This window comes from Toxorhynchites rutilus, chromosome 1 (assembly GCF_029784135.1).
Source record: "Toxorhynchites rutilus septentrionalis strain SRP chromosome 1, ASM2978413v1, whole genome shotgun sequence".
Taxonomy (NCBI): Eukaryota; Metazoa; Arthropoda; class Insecta; order Diptera; family Culicidae; genus Toxorhynchites; species Toxorhynchites rutilus.
The window spans coordinates 124,292,379-124,308,115 of NC_073744.1; the positions used below are offsets into that span (position 1 = coordinate 124,292,379).

Consider the following 15,737-nt stretch of genomic DNA (forward strand, 5'->3'; position numbering starts at 1 on the left):
TGGGGGTGAACTTTGAAAATAATGTCTGAATAATTTGAAAAGAGAATCCGCGAAGCCGCTACGGCCTTGGGCTGTAGAGGGTTGAAATAAGTCATATTTAGAATATTTAAATTTTTTTTTCAAACTGTATATAATCGAGTCCAAAGTTGTATATAATCTGCTCACATAAAATCGAGCCCGACCTGTATCAAAATTATTTTTCTGTGTAATCCAGTAGATTACAACAGCTCCGTCGAAGATCATATTTTGGCCAGATTTTCAAAAAAAAAATTTTTCGATGCGTCCCAATTATAAAAATAGTTTAAAATGAAATTGATCACGCGATATTGAAACATGAAATTTTGTGGATATATGTGAAATGTTGAACAATCAGTGGGTGAACGATTCGGCGTGGAATTTCTCTATTTAAAAACTAGACACCGAGGTATTAATTGAAAATTTTTCAATCGTATGTCTGTCAAACAATACGCTAGATTTTTATCGATGTCCGAATCGTAGCCATAATACTCGTCTTGTGGCGAGGGACCCGGAGTCACGTCTGTGTTACGATACCGTTTCAAGTTTGAATTAAAATCTTCGGAAAAGGTTTTTGACCGTTAGAGACGTAACGTTTGATAAAGCTTGCTGCATCGCTCTTCGCTAGCTAAGCATGTAATCGACGCTGATGCCTCTGACCATTGCCAGGAAAGACGGTTCCTTTGGCTGAAGAAAGCCTCGATGATGATAGCTCAGGATCTTTGGTCTTGAAAAAGACCGTTGGGAATTAATTTGTCTAAAAAATTAAAAACTCTTGGGATATCTCGAAGCACTAACTGGGTAGTGGTGAACTGCCGTGTTTTCCAAATTTCAAGGAGCAGTTCAACAATTTACTTGGAATAGAGTAATATGAGGATCTCTTCAATCTGGGGAAATGATTTCCATACAACGATCATTACCAATTATATGAGGGAGTAAAAAACAGCTCAATTATCAAAATATCAAAAGCAAAAATATGAAATGCAAGGTTTTATACAAAGAGTTCGTGTTAGCGTAGGGCGTCATGTTTCTGTCATTATTCACTCAAGCCGCGTATCTCGTCAAAGTTGATTAACGAGTTCTCGTGTAGTTCACGCGGGGTATTATTGTGCCAATAAATTTACCGGAGCGTGCTGGTATAATAAAGTAAGTGTCAGACAAGGTCACCCATCAGGTACGGCGAAGCAAAATCAAAACAAACACCAATCACTGCTTTTTTTTTTGCCAGTTTGTTGGCGAATTACTTCAGCGGAAATTCGCGCCAAGACGCAGCCGAGCAGGGCGTTGAGAAATTGATGATCGAAACTTCTTATCATCAAAAGTAGAAAGCAATTTATAACACTTTATTCGAGCGTGTCGAAGCGTGATTATTGGCAGTTGCTTGCAGGGCAGATGTGGTGTGATCTGTTATACGAGGGTCACTATTTAAATTTCGGGAATAGGAACAAAAACAAATAGTTAAGCTGCGAATATATTTTTATTGTTTTTCAAAGTACTCGCCACGATGATCGATACACTTTTGCATGCGCTTAAACCAATTTTCAAAGCATTTATTCCAATCGACACGAGCCTTTTTTTTGAGTGATTGTCAAATTATGGGGGATCCAACGTGAACATAATTTTCGCACAACTAAGTGTTCATGTAAAATCACATATATGCTGGTGGAACTAATGCTTAGGGATGCCTCAATCTCACAATAGGTTACATGACGATCTTGCTTAATCATTTCGTGCACAGCATCGATGTTTTCTGGCACTACAGTCGATTTTGGACGACCTTCACGAAACTCGTCGGACAGCGAACTACGACCACGATTGAATTCACTATACCAGCGATACACAGTGGTTTTTGATGGAGCTTCATCGCCAAAAGTCAAATTAAGTTGATTGACGCACTCTTGTTGTGATAATCCACGTCGAAAGTCGTAAAAAATCATCGCACGAAAATGTTCACGATTCAGTTCCATTTTTTTGCCGAGACCAAACTTTCAACTAAATACAAAATAAACAAATAGCGTCCGTATGACAAAATGTTCTGAGTACGTATATCGTCAAAAATGTCAAACTTTACGATGGAACCGTCAGATGGACTCACATGACATCAGTGTTGCCAATTCCCGAAATATAAATAGTGACCCTCGTATTTGATGGTTTCATGAAACAGAATAATTCTATGGTTGTAACCAGAAAATCTGTTTACACAACCTGACACATTACGTTCACATCTGAACTCGATTGATTGATTATCGATTATCGAAGTCACGCGTAAGTTCGTCTCTTTTGTGCCGGCGCCCTTCATCGGGGCAGTCGTGGCCGAGTGGTTAAGGCGTCTGACTCGAAATCAGATTCCCTCTGGGAGCGTAGGTTCGAATCCTACCGGCTGCGAAGACTTTTTGTATATTATAAGGATTACATTCATATCAATTTCCTATCTCTGTAATGAACTTGCATTGCGTGTGGATCCAATCCAATCCAATGGATCTCCATTCATTCATGCCTTGGTGGTTTATGGGAAGAACTGAATCGTCTTCTTCCATAATATGGCGGTTTTTTATTTTCTCACATTCATTTGTTCACTTTATGTCGTTTATGGCTTTTTTTATCACTTCACCCCCGCATTCGAGATTGTTGAAATACGCGAGAGGAAAAACACTCGTCGTTCCATTAAGTGACTTTTAAACGAGATTGTTATTGTCATTTTTTTCCGCTGCGACTGTTGTGGCTTGCGGTGGTGGTGAAGTGCTTAACGCGACGGCTGACCTAGAAAAGTATTGGTTCGAGTAAGCCCGTGGTAAATTGTTCCGATGTTTTTCATTTTTTCCCATTCCTTCAAGGTTACGGCTTTCGGTTGTCGTTTGCCGTCGCCGGCGATGGGAAGTATTTATAGTTTCCGTTGTGATCTATTGTTTGTGCCTGTTTTATGCTTGTCATAGGGTTTCTTTTACCGGGTCAGTAGCATGTAAATGTATACATTAAGTGCGGAACTACGAAATCCTGTGTTTACAGCATCATGTGGTCGTAAAGATTAATAATGAAAAAATTCGGGAACAACAATTTATGGCAATATTCATCAATCGGTCATAACTGTCACTGTTTGGTCGAATTTGTATAGTGACAAAATTGGGCCAGGAAAGACAGTCGATGTCATGCTGCTCCAGGAAATGCAGCAACCTCTTATGAATTCCTATTTCTTTTCCTGGTTCACGGTTCTAGAAGTTACACCTTTTTCATCCGCAAGAAATCTGTGAAGAATTCTCGAGAATATCGAATATATTTTTTTTCCGAAACCAATAACAACGTAAACAAAACAAATGTCTATTGTGATACACTCTTGAGTGAAATCTAGAAAAAAAATTTTCATAAAATACATAACTGACAGCATTTTCCACTAGTTCGAAATTTTTATTGCGTTCTCCATGTTTTAGCAATAAGGGGGGACCCCTGTCTGGGAGGTCGGAAAATAATGAATGTTCGTGGATTTTTTTTCGGATGTTACGAATAAAGTGCAGTGTTCGAGTATTTTGGTTAAGGTATTTTTGAAGATGAATTTTCCATTTTTTGAGTGCACGAATAATGATTATTACGCTGTTGACAGCTGAATGCGTAGATGCTGTCTGAAAATAGGTACCTTGCTGGTGGTATCGGTTCTGAAGGAACGAGGTGTCGTAGAACAAATTCCAATGAATGTTTTGAGACTTTAGGACAATACCTAAAGCGTTTCATAGGGGTTTTTGAAAATTCGAAAAATTGCCAGAACGGTGGCCATTTTTGTTAAAAATGAGATACTTTTCATGAAAAATCTTTAAATAGAGATTTTTAGAAAATCGATAGAATGAAATATTAAAAAACGGCTAGGTAACGCTTTTGATAATTCATTTTTACATGCTGATAAAAATTTTTAGTTAAATCGGTTGAGTAGATCCTGAGATATCGATACCACCAGTTGAAATAACATGGCTTCGAGAAAAACGCGTTTTAAAATTCGTACTGCAATACTATATCCCTTGAGGCGACTTATATTTTTGGCTGCAACTTTCAAATATCGAAAAATCCTTTTAAGATAACGTTTCTGAGGGCATAAGCTTCCCAAGAATGCAAAAAACAAAAATTCAATTTTTTCGATTTTCCAGACCGGGGTCCCCCCTTAAACTCAAGAATGAGCAGCGCATTGCAGGTTAGTGCACTGTCGTCATGACCAATCATTTTTATTTCCACAAATCAAATCCTTTTGGGGATATTATATAAACTCTTTTGCATCTAGCACTAAATTTAGAAATGAAACAAATGTGTGATATTCTAACAAAAAAAAAAGAATTCCACAGATTATTCCACATGACAAACCATGCACAAGTTATGTCTTTCAATGTCCTTCACTTTAAAGTTTTATTTTGTCCAGAAATTTTTACTTACATAAAAATAAATTCGTTATATCTCGAGAAATCCGTCATTCTTCAGATTACAAAATTATAACAGCGTATATTTGTTCTTTTTCGAAATTTCGACCCAATTATGGAGGAAATATGTCACCAACTTGCAGAAATTTGCGAATAAATACTCTATTTTAGTTCAAAAGTTTACAAAAGTATACTCTTTTCAGCAGTTTGGACTCTGTTTTTGAAGATTCTCACTGATATTTTGATGATTATATGACTAAATTGTATAAAAAACATGTTTGAAAATGCCACTTCCATGTACCCATTATGGTAAAAGTGTTCCTGGAGATTCGTAATAAGTGTACCTATTATGGTAATAGTCGGTGTCACATGAAAAAAGCATTAATAGATTTTAAATAATACTTCAATAATAATTTTTAAATAAAACTATGCCCCCAAATCTCATTCCTAGTATGCAATACTATGTCCTTGATTCTACACTCGACAAAAATTATGGGAACAGAACGCTGTAACTCTGTGAAAACCCAACGCATAAAGACGAGATATACATCATTTTAAAGCTTCGTTTAAAACTTCAAGTTTTGAGATGAACTCAATGATCGATTCTCTTACGATAACCATGACCATGTTGAAACATGGACAATTTCAATTCAGACAGATTTTGTGCAACATAATTTCAATATGCAGAAACATCAACCAATAATTTGTATTCAAAATTTAAAAAATTAAGAAATTCCGGGATGATAATCTGAGAGAGGGTACACTAAATTAACTACAACTAAAAAAGAATTAACAAGCATTACAAGTTCCAATTATGACTTATCTTCTGTTAATGATAAATCACTGTTTTTTTTTCATATGTCCGGTATCCAACCGGACACAAATTGTTGACCGGACAGGCAGGATACCAAACATCTGTTTCATCTCTAGATCAGACTGTCGTTTAGTGCTTCCCGGTTGGAAAATAACTGCCTGCCCCTCGTTGCTAGGCCTCTCTGCTAGCTGACAAGAGAATCACAAAGGCGTGAGGGTTGTGATGTAGTTTTCGCTTCTCTTCAGGAACTGAACAAAGGATATTAACACCTTCACCTCAGATTTAACTTTCAACAGAGTGGATCAAACAAATATGCTTCGGTCGGACACGCATAGTGCTACCATTACAACCATTACATAACAACGTACAACCATTATAGGAGCATAGCTTTTCAGCTGCTTTTCTACTTTGCAGCGGTTTCATGCAACCATATTAGGAACAAGGCAGCTTTCGATATTGCGATAATTGGCACTTAGATGTAAAATTGTACCAATTATGGTAATACAAAAATACATTGATTAATTAATTTGCTTTATTATAGAGATTTTCAGCCGTGGGCTGGTTCATATCTTTATTCTTACAGTTTTGGTTCTATTGATTGTTTGTAACGTTGTCTGTTCATGCTTCTAGCTTCTTTTCCCAGCTATTTCAGATGTGGTGGAAGAGACCTGCGTCCTTGAGGAAGCAGATTAATGTTGCTGATGAAGATTTGTCATCTTGGAGTACATCGCGGATGCTGCTTGATATTCGGTATTTGTCTCGGAGGTTCTCATACTTGGGACAAACGCATAGAAAATGCTCGACGGACAATCGCACTTGACACAAATCGCAGTCTACATGGAAGGTTCCGCCACTCATGTTGTGTGAAATCTTGGTGTGGCCAGTGCGAAGACGGGTTATTATTTTTTGCTCTTTAAAGTTTGGAAGATCTTCCCATCTGTTAATGCAACTTTTAATTTTGCGCAAAAACAATGCCGTTCGGTTATACCAAATAGTTGACCAAGAGTTGCGGAAAACCGAATTCAGCCACGATTTGACATCATGACCAGGGACTTTGTCTGTGTACTGATTTCCTCTTGTCCCGGAAGTTGCTAAATGATCCGCTTTTTCGTTTCCGAGGATACCGCAGTGGCCTGGTATCCATGCGAAAACAGTGTTGGGTGAGGCGCTATCCTGTATGGCTTGGATCCACGGGTGGCGTGAACGTGGAGAGGGAAGGGCAGTGATAACGCTGGCAGAATCAGTTAAGATCAGAAGTGGTTTTTCTGACGCTGTGGTGGCTGCTATGAAGATTGCTATGGCTTCGGCGGTGAATATTGAGCATGACTCGGGCAGACAATAAGAAGCGCAGAGGTTTGGACCCGATATACCGATGCCTACCCCAGCGGAGCTTTTCGAGCCATCCGTATAGCGAATACAATGTCCGCTGTATTTCTTATTCAGCCATTCTGAAACCGATTTTCGTAGAGCGATTGATTTATCACCTGCTTTAAACTTGCTTCTAATATGGTCGTCGACTTGGATTTCGGCGAGACTCCAGTTCCTTGGACCAGCGCGAGGGAGTTCGCATATTGGTGGCAGGTTGAGATTGCAATACTGGTTCAATAAACTGTTGGCCTCAGTAATCAGGCTTGGTTCCCCATTTCCGTATGTTATTTCCATGTAACCAACCGCTCGTTTACAAACTGTGAAAGCAACAACATGTGAGAAAGGAAGGATCCCCAACTCCGCACAGGCTGTATCAGCTGGAGTCGAAGGCAGTATGCATGATACGGTACGGATTGCCTTGTTGTATGTTGAATCTAGTTGCTTTATAACTAACTCAGTTACTGAGGATAGGATTTCTATGCCGTAAAGAAGTTTTGATTCCACAATGGCTTTGAAGACTCGCAATCGAATGTCTCTATTGTTGCTATGGTGAGGTTTCGCAAGAGTACGCAGGAGATTCAGGCGGGATTTGCAGTTTTCTTTCACATCTCTCAGGTGCTCCATGAAACTGAACCGACTATCAAGTCAAAAATATATGTTCATTTCTGTAAAATCGTATAATTTGGTCGAATCACAACAGCCACTTCACAACATAAAAATCTCATTATTTTGACCGCATATTCCTTAGCAAGATGCTAAGAAGCAAGCATCAATGGGACACACTATTTTCAAACAAAATTTTTTAACCCAAGAACCATGTTTTGCATGGAATCAAGTACTAAAATCGACAGAAAAGAAATTTCTGATGTTTAAAAATCATATTAGAGCATATATTCTATGTAAAAAAGTCTCAGCTTTCTACAAATGATATGAAAAATTAGGGCTTCTTAGGTTTCGACATCTAGAAAAACACAAAACAATGTTACCCTAAGGGCATTTGAAGTGTCATAATATTTTATTCGAAAACATGATGTTGTTGGAATGGACATATTTGTACACGATTGCTTTCAGTTTATAGATTTTTTTACTGTATTACTTCAACCAAGAATTAAAATAATTTGAGAAATAATTCTGTAGTAGAAAGTGTTAGCAATTCTATAAATTATGTGGTTTTGTAAAAGCAGCTGAATATATTTGATTCATGATGCATTTTTGTCTTCGCGAAAACAATATACAAACTGACGAACATATATTTTCATCTACCATGAAAACAACTATATGTACGTGTGATTTGATTCAATAATACACAGACATTCTCAATTTGACGGTATTAGAACTAACGCGGTGTATCTCTTTTCATCGAGCTTCTACCTCAGGTTTGAGTTAAAAAATTATAGGAAAGATCAAATCCGACCATCCGAAGCTTCGCTCTCAGATCGCGTCGCGTCGGTTAAAACTCCTGCGTGTGGACGTTGACCGATCGTTGACTGGAGCGAGACTAGAATTAAATCGGAAACGAGATTAAACTGCTACTCGCAAAGTCAATATTTGCGTCAGTGCAAGCTCTGTGCATATTTTAAGAATTCATTCAGAAGGAAAACATTTAGCAGGTCCGGTGAAGACGATAGCAGAATAAAAACTGAGGTTGGCCATAGCGAAGGCAATACTTATAGTGTGATTTTTTTTACATGGATAGAATGATGTACGATGGTTAGCTACGTTTGTTTTCGCAGTGGTATTGTATTCAGTACCTAAATTGTATAATATTTTGCTGTACTTTACTACCTAATGTTGGGATTTTTATTGTTTATTTGAATAAAATTCTAGAAATATTTCCAATCGATAGATGCAAACATCTTTGCAATCTGTTCCGAAATGGTCGAGATATAATCTTTCATTATTTCTTTTACCTTTAATTCTTTAATTTTCATGTAGCACCTCATACCTTCTAGTACAACGCAGTCCTAGGTAACGGATAAAATTTCAATCGAGACATAAGTCTTCCCTGGAAATCACCGTCCATTACTGAAAAATGCTATTTCCGAAAAAGAAACAAGAGAAATCAGGGTAAAACCGATACCCCCTGATTTTTCCAGTTAGAACAAGAACAAATTACAATAACAAAAAGGTAATTGGAATTCAATTACGTATCATTTGCAACTAGTATTTTCAATCAAGAGAAATTTTATGTTTTTTTTTTTTACAAAATCTTTTAAATTTTTTTTGCTTATTTCATATTTTTGTCACAATGTTATAACGATTGTACTGGAATAGTACAACGGTATCAAACAAACAAAATTAAAAATCAGCTGGCTCCAGAGAGGATCGAACTCACGACCTTCGCGTTATTAGCACGACGCTCTAACCAACTGAGCTATGGAGCCGCTAACTATTGTGTTTCTTTAATTTTTCTTTAGGCTTAAAATTTCTTCCATTTTGTTGTGATACCATTATGATTATGAGCAAGTTTATGGTCATTCGGAAAGGAAATTCGTGCTTTATTAAAAATATTCTCAAAGGAAGACTATCCAAGAATAGGTCCATTGTTTTGACATTTTCACGAGGTTGGGTAGTACCTAGACATCAACTGAAACGAAGAATGGTCGAAAAGTTGAAACTAACTACAGCTGACGATAGCAACTTCAATTTGAGCAGTCCTCACTCCGCAATTGTCTGTTCCGATCACACTGATCGAATTCCTTCCGTCCTTCTAAGTGTAATTTATTCTGAAATTCGCAAACCCAACAAAATCATTACCGACGATCTTTGTTTAGTTCAAACAAACGAAAAACATGAGTCGATAACAAAAATCTTGAATTGCACAAACCCATACCAAATATTTCATAAAGCGTTTATTCTGTAGATTTAAGAAATCGGAGAATCTTTCAACGTAAATCTACGTTTATCAGAATATACCTATACTGTTTAAAATAAAAATTTAATAAGTAAAAATATAATGAAAAAATTAAAAATTCAACGCCTAAATCCGGACCATTTTTTTGTCGATCGCAGATCGTTTGCGATGATCGAGAAAAATGAAAAAAATATTTAATATATTTAAATAAACTAGTACTTTATCGAAAAATGTGAAGCGTTTTCCAATCGAAAATTCCACGTTATAAGTGGTTTATTGGCATTAGCAATCACGGGTTGCTCGTTGTGCAATTGACGTTGCAGTGGGATACAATTTACCTACGAATGAGAGTTACTGTGAAAGTGTTCTCACTTCAATCTCACTCAGTAAGCTGAACTCTATGGACAAGGAAAGCAGTTGAGAGCATATCGAAGATGTTATTTGCTATTTCTACACAGTACCACTCATACCAGCGAGCAGTCAACAGCATTTGTTAGGACTGAGAGTTAATTTCAAAGGTTTAAAATTGGCTTTTTGAGGAGGATCTATGAGTGCACATGAAGCATGAACCGAACCCCGAAATCGTCTGTTGAAATGATTGTTTCCCGCTTCTTGGTAAGCTCAAATACTTGGGAGATTAAAACCAAATTACTCGTAGTCTTCAGAAAGGCAATTTTAAAAATTTGAAGTTATAAAGACGAGTTAAATTCTTTCTGAAAGGAAAAATATGTTTGCCAAAATGTATGTAAAATCTTTTTTCACACACTATTCGAACTGTGTAGCATTTTTAGTATTGGAGTAAATCTAAATGAATGTAAATGAATGTGGTAAATGAATATGGTCATTGAAGGGTCCTTGATTGCTAAGTTAGCTAGTGAACAGACGAGCAAACCATTTGATTACGAATATTACTCTCCGAGCTCAAAGAAAAGCTTCAACTGTTCTGTCCGCTGGCTGAGGTAATGGATTTTTTTCACTTCAATTGTCTTTATTCTTTGATCTGGTTTACATGTAATCATGCTTTAATAGAATTTTTTTTTTCTATTAACTTCGTCAACTCAAATCATTTACGGGCTTGGAAAATGTTATGTATAATATTTCAAATAAATCTTCAATTTCTTATTTGATTATAAAAATCTGCAGAAAATTTAAAATATTAATGACATTCGACTGTTCAAATGACTGTCGACATTATGAATGTCATCACATTTTGTGAATGCTTCTATGTATTTCTATACAGAGAATGGTTGTGAAATGAAATGTAGAGTCCTGGGAATTATATGATCTGAAAATTGCGCGTGTTCCAATCTAACAATTGCATTCTTCAAAAAACTATGTTATTAAAAAAGAATTCAAATTTTTTCATTCACTGTAACAGTTGATTGAAACAAGTCAGATACATGTTCACTGTAAATTATCAAAATTCCATAAGAGTGTATCCATAAACTTTTGAAAAATTATAACCTTGAATCCTTGTTGTCCGATCGAAATATTGCATATATTGAAATTTTCGACGCACTGGCTGATGAAAATTTTTTAAGCTCACGCAGAACAAAGTTATAAATTTGACTATTGAAAAACTCAAAATTCAAATACCTTTTCAATGATTAAAAGAAAACCCCGATAAAATAGAATTGTAATGTAAAATACCGATCGTTTGCAGAGGCGACGCGTGACCAAGTGAGCCACGTGTTCAATCAACAATGGTGTGTATGTGTTTCCTATCGTTTCCATCGGTTTCGTTCAGCAGAAAACTTCGAACCTCAATTTTTACGCAAGATGGCGCATTAGTAGTAGTGATCGCTTCATACATTGAAGATGCAGAAAAGTGTTTGAATGACGACATGTTCAGACGGATGGTTTGATCCCGGTAGTCATTTCTGCTTATTTCGTAGTGTTGTGTTGTGTTGCGTGCGGGATGTGTGGTGTAGTCAAATGTAGTCAACAAATCACATTCTTCTCGGTGGAGCAGTTTCATGCAAACCGGAAAGAATATGAGAATATTCTGAATGATATGGAAATTACTAGATTACCTTCTATAATTCCTCATCCATGCTACAAATGTGAAATAACAAAAAAAAACCTTTTTTTTTTGACATTGTATAACTGTTTTATGAACAGTTTCAATAGGCGGACGAGATACCACTGGCTCGTTTGAGACGCATAGGAAGCCAAAGTAAATATTTTTCACGATTTCGGGATCTTTTTTAGATTATCGATCAACACTATTGAAGTTAGGTGATTGTTACTTCGTAATGTAACCGATAAATCATTAAGTGAAGATCAAACTTAATTAATTTTTTCAATTTGAAGACGAATTGACTGCAATAACATATACCAATTTTAATGCGTTTCCCAAAAAATTGCAGTACAAACCATCCGTACTATAAATTAATAAACAGTATAGTATAAACATTGTAATAATATGACTAGAATTTTTGTTATTTTTCTACATATGTAATGATTTAGGTGCCTATTCTATAAATTTCTTTTTAAATATCCTATTCAATTTAACGAGGAAAGTGTTACCCATGTCGGGGTGACGGGGCGACGAACGTGTTAAGGACGCCATGGTGGGTTTTAATTGTTGATGGCTTTACTTGGAAAGCACAGAGCAAATATCTGGCAAACTGGGAATGTTTCTAATTTTCGTCAATTTGAAACGGACTTGGAAATCAATTATTTATGGACCTGGAAATGGTAATATGCAAACAAAACGAATACTAAAGAATTTCTGATTCGACCGGTATGCAATTCCCGAAAATCCACTCGCAACAAAAAGAGTGATTAGTGTTGAAACTACTTCATGAAAACGTGCCTTTTTTCTGATTTAGCACCATTAAAGATAGATATATTTCTACGTCAAAACAAAACTTGAAAATGTTCGACTTAGTGAGAGTTTATGATGCAAAATAATCTGAGAATGTATGTTTTGTTAAAAAATGACAGTTCCGTTAGATATGAATTTAAAGTAATATTATGAATTTAAAGTAATATTATGAGCCATTTACACGAAACTATTGAAAATAATTTGTGTATTTTTGTAAATGCAAATGCGACCTACAGAATTGATTGAAGTGGAATTAACTTTTCAAATCGTAATTACACCCATACCTCGCTAAGTATTAAGTATATTGTAGTTGTAATGTAATGTATGTAATTGTTGTCTACTATAGTTTGACGAAAAAAAGAAGAAGAAATATACGCTCTTTATACTGCATTGTGCTATAACAAGACATCAAGACATTAAGGCACGTTTTCGATTTACGGCCTAAAATGTATCGCTAAAGCGGCAAAGGGTTAAACCACAATTGGACACAATCTGTGCTCGCTTGTAGACTGATCCATAGCAATCACCAATGTGCTCCAGCTTACGCTTATTCCCCGTTCTGTGGACGTTTTCTACAAATACAGAACATCATCGCAGTTCGTGTTGACACTGTTGACTTCTCCTCCCTTTTATGCAACAAGTTTGATGTTGTTTTGTCGAAATTAATTTTTATTTGGCATTGTGGTTTTCTCGAAGTGGGCGTTAAAATGAAACGAATCGGAAAAAGGGCAAACAAAAATATATCGCGGTTTTCCAACTTTTCCAACCATACAAAAAGGGAATGTTGAAAACAAAAACGATTCCTGTTTATTGTTACTTTTTTTCAGTGCAGTGTTTTTTTTTTGTTTGTCATCGCTAACGAGGGTATTACATATGAGGATGGAACTTGATGGTTTTTTTTATTGGTTTGTAATAATCAAAAAGTAATCATTGGCTTTCGGCTGTTGTTTATTGGGACATCAATTGAGACCATTACTTCAAGAGAGCCAACATTTTTTTGGTGCTTTATAGACTCAACCATCCGGTACCGAAAAATACGAAAGATCGTTTTTTTTCATAATGGTGGTGCCTGTATTTGCATTACAACGTGGTTGACAATCAGAATTATGTTTGACATTGTAATTAATTTGATTATATGCGTGTTTTTGAGAACAATTCATCAGAATGTGTATACAAATGGAGTCATGGTGTGAGTCGAGTATTTATAAAGAGATGACAACAATTTATTTATTTTGAGATCGCATTACACCGCCACACAAAAAAGCTTTCATGATGCAGTTGCTCCTAAAAACACAAATCCCAATCACGTAGATTCTAATCCGCTGATAGATTCCGGCGGAATCGGCAGCTCAGATGAGTGACAGATAAACAAAACAAAGAAAATCGGAAGCGATACTTATTTGCATTTCACTTGAACGCTTCGATTGAAGCGCTGTGCTTTCCACTGCACTGGCGTATTGATTGATGGGGATGAGGATGTGTTGTTCTGCTTTTCACAGTCCTGCAGTCTCATTTCTGTGGCGCAATTTGTGTTGCGAAAGGTGGCACACAAGGAAAAGAATTCCTTTCGAGATCAAAACCTATGGACACCATCCCGGATTAGAGAATTCGGGCATCGAACGTAACGTGACGCGGGTAAAAACTCACTGCAAATACACACACACACAGAACAGATTTCGGAATTCGATTACTGGTCTGTTTTGGATTTTTACAGTCCCAATCTTGCGTTTTGTGTTGTGTCGTCCGAAGCGGGAAGGAATCTGATTGATTTCGCTCGCCCCTTCTAGTAGCTGCCTGTTTTCCTCCAAGGCCGTGAGTATCTCGTTTGGTTTTCCGGCTCAACCGGCCATGACCGACGGAATTCGGGACTGGAATTAATGCAGGTTTTTTTTTGTCGCATTGGCATCGGTGATCGAAATTTAAACATGATTGATGTTGGGCGTTGGATACTCTTATCGCCTGCAGCTTTTTCAACATACCTGAAAATGAAAAGAAAAGTTAAAATGTAAGTTTTGCCATTTTCTTTTGTGTGTGCAAAAGTGGAAACCGAAGATGTTCCGGGTTTTCCTGAGTTAGGTGCTAAAAGCTGATTTTTTCCATCGCTTGTATTATTTTCCTTTATTTGATGAGAAACTAGCTTTTTTCGAAATATCGGATAGAAACGAAAGGTTTCATCATTTAGTCAAAATTGAAATTCGATGTTTATAGAAGCACCATCGCTCATCTATACGCCATGACTAAGAAACTTTGCTGGGTACTTTCCATTTAAAATACAGGTCGGACTCGATGATATATGATTCGATTATATACAATTTTGGACTCGATTATATACAGTTTGAAAGAAACATATTTTTTTTTACATTTCAAATATGTGTGAAATTTGTCAAATTTAAGTGGCTATTATATGTACAGTGGGTGAAAACCGAGATTTTTGAAGATTTTGCTTGACTTATCACCAAAAATTGTTTGTATCGGTATTATAGCGAAACTAAGAAAGATAGAAGGTGTTAAAGAACAAATTGTAAAAACAATCTAGTTTAATATGAATTTTTTGGAAAAAAATAAAAATAATACATTAAAAATTATTAACTTTTAAGTTTCTCACTTCCAAAATGTTATATAAATCCACTTTAAATCCACTGATCCATTACTATATAATGTACTAAATTTTCTCATCTTTCAAATGGTAGTAACAGAATCGTCTTCCAAAGCGTATTTTTGATTGTAGAGTCAGTTTGAAGCAACAGTGTCAGAAACAGAAAAAAACGTTCTTATATTTCTGTCATTGTTGAAATTCGAACATACATATGTAGAAATATCCGAATATCCAAAAATCTGAAAACTCATCGGAAACCTCAAAATCTCAAAAATTTAAGAATCCTAAAATACCAAATTCCCGAAAACTTAAGAATCACAAAAATTCCAAAAATTGAAAATCCAAACATAAAAAAAACAAAATGATGATCAAAATATCAAAAAGCTGGAAATCTAATATTCTATAAATTCCAAAAATCGATGACCCGGAAAAGCCAAAATCATGAAAATCCTAAAAATCCTAAAAATCTAAAAATAAACATATGTTACAAAGATTTCAAATCAAAAATCCCATTTCAAAACTTAAAAAACCCCCGCAAATTAAAAAATTTAAAAAATTCTATTAATCAAAATTACAAAAATCTAAAAATATGAGAGCCCACAGAACTAGAAATCAAGGAATCCAAAAGTCCAAAAATTATAATATCCAAATATTTAAAACGCTAAAACTTCACAAATTTACAAATCTGAAAATTCTAGAATTCTAAATTTTAAAAATCCAAAGATCCAAAAATCTTTCGATCCGGGAACATAAAAATTCCAAAAATTGAAAAAATTTTAAAACCACAAATCCAAACATCGGAAAATTTGGAGATCCTAAGATCTAAATAAACTAAGATTCCAATAAACCACTAATTCGAAAATTAG

At 35.8% G+C, this 15,737-nt stretch overlaps 2 protein-coding genes and 2 non-coding genes across 5 annotated transcripts in view; 2 read left to right on the forward strand and 2 right to left on the reverse strand.

Moving 5' to 3' along the window:
* The window catches only part of LOC129761275 (uncharacterized), a 543,642-nt gene that overhangs the window by 104,810 nt on the left and 423,095 nt on the right, over positions 1 to 15,737 (forward strand). The gene's annotated exons all lie outside the window — the stretch shown is intronic.
* LOC129761280 (uncharacterized) overlaps positions 1 to 15,737 on the reverse strand; it is a 237,918-nt gene that overhangs the window by 83,438 nt on the left and 138,743 nt on the right. The window lies entirely within an intron of this gene.
* Positions 2,319 to 2,400, forward strand: Trnas-cga (transfer RNA serine (anticodon CGA)). The gene has a single exon. It is a non-coding gene; the product is annotated as a tRNA-Ser (tRNA).
* Trnai-aau (transfer RNA isoleucine (anticodon AAU)) lies at positions 8,902 to 8,975 on the reverse strand. Its single transcript has one exon. It is a non-coding gene; the product is annotated as a tRNA-Ile (tRNA).